This window comes from Melopsittacus undulatus (assembly GCF_012275295.1).
Source record: "Melopsittacus undulatus isolate bMelUnd1 chromosome W unlocalized genomic scaffold, bMelUnd1.mat.Z SUPER_W_unloc_5, whole genome shotgun sequence".
NCBI lineage: Eukaryota > Metazoa > Chordata > Aves > Psittaciformes > Psittaculidae > Melopsittacus > Melopsittacus undulatus.
The window spans coordinates 344,882-350,881 of NW_022993947.1; positions in this window are offsets into that span (position 1 = coordinate 344,882).

Sequence of the window (6,000 nt, forward strand, 5' to 3'; positions counted from 1 at the left end):
CTTTTTCCAGGTCACATGATAGAGAGGGCTTACAAACGAATTGTAATTTGGGATGTACATTCTCCAGAACCCCACAGCACCCGAAAGAAAACCCTGGTTTTCTTTCTTATCAATTGGTGGAGACACCGCTGTTATCCTGTTGATCACATCTGTGGGAATCTGCCTACATCCATCTTGCCATTTTATGCCCAAAAATGGAATTTCCCGTGCAGGTCCCTTGACTTTACTCCGTTTTATGGCAAAACCGGCTTTCAGCAGGATTTGGATTATTTCCCTCCCTTTCTCAAGGACTTCTTCCACAAAATTGCCCCACACTATAATGTCATCGATGTATTGCAAGTGTTCTGGAGCTTGCCCCTGTTCCAGTGCAGTCTGGATCAGTCCATGGCAGATGGTAGGGCTGTGTTTCTACCCCTGGGGCAGTCATTTCCAAGTGAACTGGACACCCCTCCAAGTAAAAGTGAACTGTGGCCTGCACTCTGCTACCAAAGGAACTGAAAAAAAATGCATTGGCAATATCAATCATGGCATACCACTTGGCTGCCTTTGACTCTAATTCATACTGCAGCTCTAACATGTCTGGCATGGCAGCACTCAATGGTGGTGTGACTTCATTCAGGCCACGATAGTCTACTGTTAGTCTCCACTCTCCATTAGACTTTCGCACTGGCCATATGGGGCTATTAAAAGGTGAGCAGGTCCTGCTGATCACTCCCTGCCTCTCCAGTCTACGGATCAGATTATGGATGGGAATTAGGGAGTCTCGATTGGTGAGATATTGCCGTCAGTGCACTGTTGTGGTTGCAATTGGCACTTGTTGTTCTTCGACTTTCAGCAACCCCACAACAGAAGGATCCTCTGAGAGATCAGGCAAGGTGGACAGCTGCTCAATTTCCTCAGTCTCCAAAGCAGCAATACCAAAAGCCCACCTGTACCCTTTTGGGTCTTTGAAGTACCCTCTCCTGAGGTAGCCTATTCCGAGGATGCATGGAGCCTCTGGGCCAGTCACAATGGGGTGCTTCTACCATTTCTTCCCAGTCAGGCTAATTTCAGCCTCCAGTACAGTCAACTCTTGGGACCCTCTTGTCACTCCAGAAATATAGATGGGTTCCACCCCTTGACAGTTTGATGGCATCAGGGTACACTGTGCACTGGTATCAACTAGAGCCTTATACTTCTGTGGGGCTGATGTGCCAGGCCATTTGATCCACACAGGCCAGTAAAAACAATTGTCCCCTACCTCCACCTGGCTGGAGGCAGGGCCCCTCTAATAGTCATCGTCGTCACAATCTTGGACACCTAAGTCGTGTTGAAAGGGATTATTCTTCTTTATCACAGGAGCTGGAGTAAAATCAGCTCTTCCACTCCATCTGGGAACCTGCTCACCAGAGCCTGAAGCTGCAGCTCTCATGGGGCAAACAGTCTTGGCCCTTGCTCCTCTCTTCAATTCCCTCACACGTTCCTCCAAGGCTGACGTAGGTTGTCCATCCCACTTTGTCATGTCTTCTCCATGATCCTGCAGGTAAAACCATAGGGTGGCCCGTGGTGTGTACCTTCTATAATTTCTCTCTCAAACAATAGGACGCCTTTTGTTAATAGCTGAAACGCATGTTGGCACACGTGAGGAGCTGGATAAATCAGAGAGATCGTCCCTCAACTGTTTGAAATCATGAGACAGTTTTTCCACAGCTGAGATGATGGAAGGGGTAAGATTGTCTTTGAATTCTCGGAGTTTATGAACCATTTCATCCACTGTTAGTGGTGCTATGTCATTCCAGGTTACCGTTGCCAATGGATGGGCATATGACGACGGTGCGTTTCGTGTAAGCTTTCGCCACATGGGTCGTGTGCATTCGACTTCATCTGGGTCTATGGGTACATTCCCATTATTCGGCTTGGTGTGGTAGATCATCTCTACAATAGCTGATTCCCTCAGGGACTGGATGCCTTTGTCTATAGTAGTCCACTTGACCGAACGACTCATAACATCATCTTGTATGGGAACCTCTCTTTCACAGCTGTCAAAAGCCGCCTCCAAAGACTGAGGGACTTTTTCTCTCTTGCAATTGTTTTGTCAATTCCCCCTTCTCTAGCAAGTGATCCCAGCTGCTTGGCTTCTGTACCTGCTAGCTCGTGACCATCGGCCCCATTATCCCAACATCGGAGCAGCCAGGTGATGATGTGCTCCCCTGGTTGACGGGTGAAATCTTTTCGCATATTCTGCAGCTCAGTTGAGGTCCGAGATCGAGAAGTCACCTCTTCTTCTTCGTTGTGTGATGATGACCCCTGATCAGATACTAGACCAGGTAGTGGATGCATAGTTTCTTCATCCTGCCTCTTCCTTCTTGCCTCCTTTCTGGTTTTTCTCTTGTGTACAGGAGCAACCGATATTGGTACATATTGGTCCTCTAGTTCAGATGCAGTGATTATCACTGTAGTTTGAGTAGCAACTGTACTTGTTGCTGGGGTAGCTGCACTGTCTGTCGCAGTCGAGGGTTGAATAGCCGCTGTACTCGTTACTGGGGTAGCTGCACTGTCTGTCACAGCTGAAGTTTGGGTAGCAACTGTACTTGCCGCTGGGGATGGTGTAGCTGCTGTACTTGGAGTTGGAACAGCTGCGCTGACTTCTGTGTTGCTCTCAGATTCAGGGACATTGTTTTTCTTTTGAAGGTGTTGGATAGTGTGGATCAAGGCCCTATAGGCATAGGCCAAGCCCCAGCACATTGCCGTAGTTTGCCCATCTCTGGTATGGCCAGGACGACAACACACCTCATTTAGGTGTTTTACTAATTCTTCTGGATTCTTCACTTGTTCGGGAGTAAAATTCCAAAGTAGTGGAGGGGCCCACTGACCTAGATGCTTGCCCATACTATCCCACACACCCTGCCACTCATGGCTGTCCAGCCTCTGGGAAGATCTCCTGGTCCTCCTATTTCGTCGTTTAACCCCAATACAGGACCAGACCTGACTCCGCTTAACTCTTGAAATCAGATGAAATAACTGTGAGCAAAACACACTCTGTATGCGTGCTATTATGGTGATCCCCATCACAATCAACATACAAGTCTCAACAGTATTAAAAGGCCATTCAAAAACTTCAAAACTCTCAAATGATGTTGTTGACCATCTGGAGAGAACACTCGGAGGATAGAAGAATGCCTCCTTCACAGGATGACCACCCGAGAAGGAGAGAAAAGATGTGAAATTCCTAAGCACTTCTATTATATACCTCCCAAAATATAATGTTGGTAACCATACCGGGAACATAAACCAGATCAGTTTCATGATGAATGCTTCTATTGTATTACAAGTCATTAACATAAAGTACAATGAGACCAGAACCTTAGCCCAAACCCCATACTTGATAAAAACAATCACAGCTAATATATATGAAAAGTAATTGGTAAAATCCTGAAACCATGAGATCAAGAGAAAAAACTGTGAGAGCCAATAAAACAGCATTGTGACAAATGAATATAAATCCTGTCAGATTTGTTGTCATTTCGTGGGTTCGTGCCCCACGTTGGGCGCCAAAAACTGCCGTGGTTTAAACTAAATCTGCACAGTTCCTCCTTTGTTTCCCCTCCCCCCCCTCACCTTCCCACTTCCGGAGGGATGGGAAGGAGAGCCAGAGGAATACAACTCCCACGGATTGAGGTAAAATCAGTCCAGCAATCAAGGTATAACAGAAATAACTACCGGTACCAATAACAAATCAATGTTAGAGGAGACAAACAGGGAGAGAGAATACGATACCACCCGCCGCCAGGAGACCAGCCCGGAAGAGAGAGAGAGCTTCCCCCTCCCCTCCTGGCCAGCTTCCAGTTGCCTCCCCGAGCCCAGCCCGGAGTGTTAACCCCTTCCCTCCCGGCCAGCTTCCAGTCCCCTCCCCAAGCAGGACGTGCTGTGGTATGGAATACCTCCCCGACTAGCCCAGACCAGGCGCCCTATCTCTCCCTCCTCCCTGGCAGAGCATGAGCTACTGCTGAACCCATGACACCAGGCAAGGTGGACAGGTGCTCAGTTTCCTCAGTCTCCAAAGCAGCAATACCAAAAGCCCACCTGTACCCTTTTGGGTCTTTGAAGTACCCTCTCCTGAGGTAGTCCATGCCGAGGATGCATGGAGCCTCTGGGCCAGTCACAATGGGGTGCTTTTGCCATTTCCTCCCAGTCAGGCTGATTTCAGCCTCTAGTACAGTCAACTCTTGGGATCCTCCTGTCACTCCAGAAATATAGATGGGTTCCACCCCTTGACAGTTCGATGGCATCAGGGTACACTGTGCACTGGTATCAACTAGAGCCTTATACTTCTGTGGGATTGATGTGCCAGGCCATCTGATCCACACAGTCCAGTAAATACAATTGTCCCCTACCTCCACTGGCTGGAGGCATGGCCCCTCTAATAGTCATCACAATCTTGGACACCTAAGTCGTGTTGAAATTGACTATTTTTCGTTATCACAGGAGCTAGAATAAAATCAGCTCTTCCACTCCATCTGGGAACCTGCTCACCAGAGCCTGAAGCCTCAGCTCTCATGGGGCGATCAGTCTTGGCCCTTACTCCCCTCTTCAATTCACACACACGTTCCTCCAAGGCTGAAATAGGTTTTTCATCCCACTTTGTCATGTCTTCTCCATGATCCCGCAGGTAAAACCATAGGATGGCCCATGGTGTGTACCTTCTATATTTTCTCTCTCAAACAATAGGACGCCTTTTGTTAATAGCTGAGACGTGTGTTGGCACACCTGAGGAGCTGGATAAATCAGATAGATTGTCCTTCAGTTGTTTGAGATCCTGGGACAGTTTTTCCACAGCTGAGATGATGGAATGCGTGAGATTGTCTTCGAATTCTCGGAGTTTATGAACCATTTCATCCACTGTTAGTGCTTGTTGTGCTTTAAAACCAATCCGCACAGCTTGTTCACTCACTCCCCACCTTGTTCCCCCGACTCCTGGAGAGTTAGGAAGGAGAATCCGAAGAATATAGCCCCTACGGGTTTAGATAAGAACAGCTTAATAAGTAAGGTATTACATAAATCACTACTGCTGCTACTGCTTCAAATAATAATGATAAAGCAAATAACAAGTGAAGAGAATACAACATCTCACTAGCCACTGACCAATAACTCACGCCACCCTGCCCGACCTAGCACCGACCGATACCTCCTCCATCCCCCCAGAGTCCTAGCCCTTCTGGGTAACTCTCAGTTACATCCTGGGCATGACGTGCTATGGTATGGAATATCTCTTTGGCTAGCCTGGGTCAGGTGTCCTGTCTCTCCTTCCTCCCGGCCTCCCTCCTTCCCTGGCAGAGCATGAGCTCAGAAAAGGCCTTGGACAAAACAAACACCCAAGCAGTAACAAAACATACTTGCTATCAGCAACCGTTCCCAGCCCAAAACTCAAAACACAGCACTGTGTTGTGCAACCAATATTGGTACAAATTGGTCCTCTGGTTTAGCTGCAGTAATTATCAATGTGGTTTGAGTAACAACTGTACTTGTTGCTGGGCGTGATGTAGCTGCTCTGCTTGGAGCTGGGGTAGTTGCGCTGTCTGTTGCAGTTGAGGTTTGAATAGCTGCTGTACTTGTCACTGGGGTAGCTGCACTGTCCGTTGCAGCCAAAGTTTGGGTAGCGACTGTACTTGTCACTGGGGGTGGTATAGCTGCTGTGCTTGGAGCTGGATCAGCTGTGCTAATTCCTGCATTGCCCTCAGATCCAGGGACATATTTTTCCTTTTGAAGGTGCTGGATAGTGTTGAACAAGGCCCTAAAGTCATAGGAGAGCCCCAACACATTGCCATGATTTGTCCATCTCTGGTATGGCCCGGATGACAACACACCCCATTTAGGTGTTTTACTAATTCTTTTGCATTTTGCACTTGTTCGGAAGTGAAATTCCAAAGTACTGGAGGGGCCCACTGACCTAGATGCTTGCCCATACTATCCCACACACCCTGCCACTCATGGCTGTCCAGCCTCTGGAAAGATCTCCTGGTC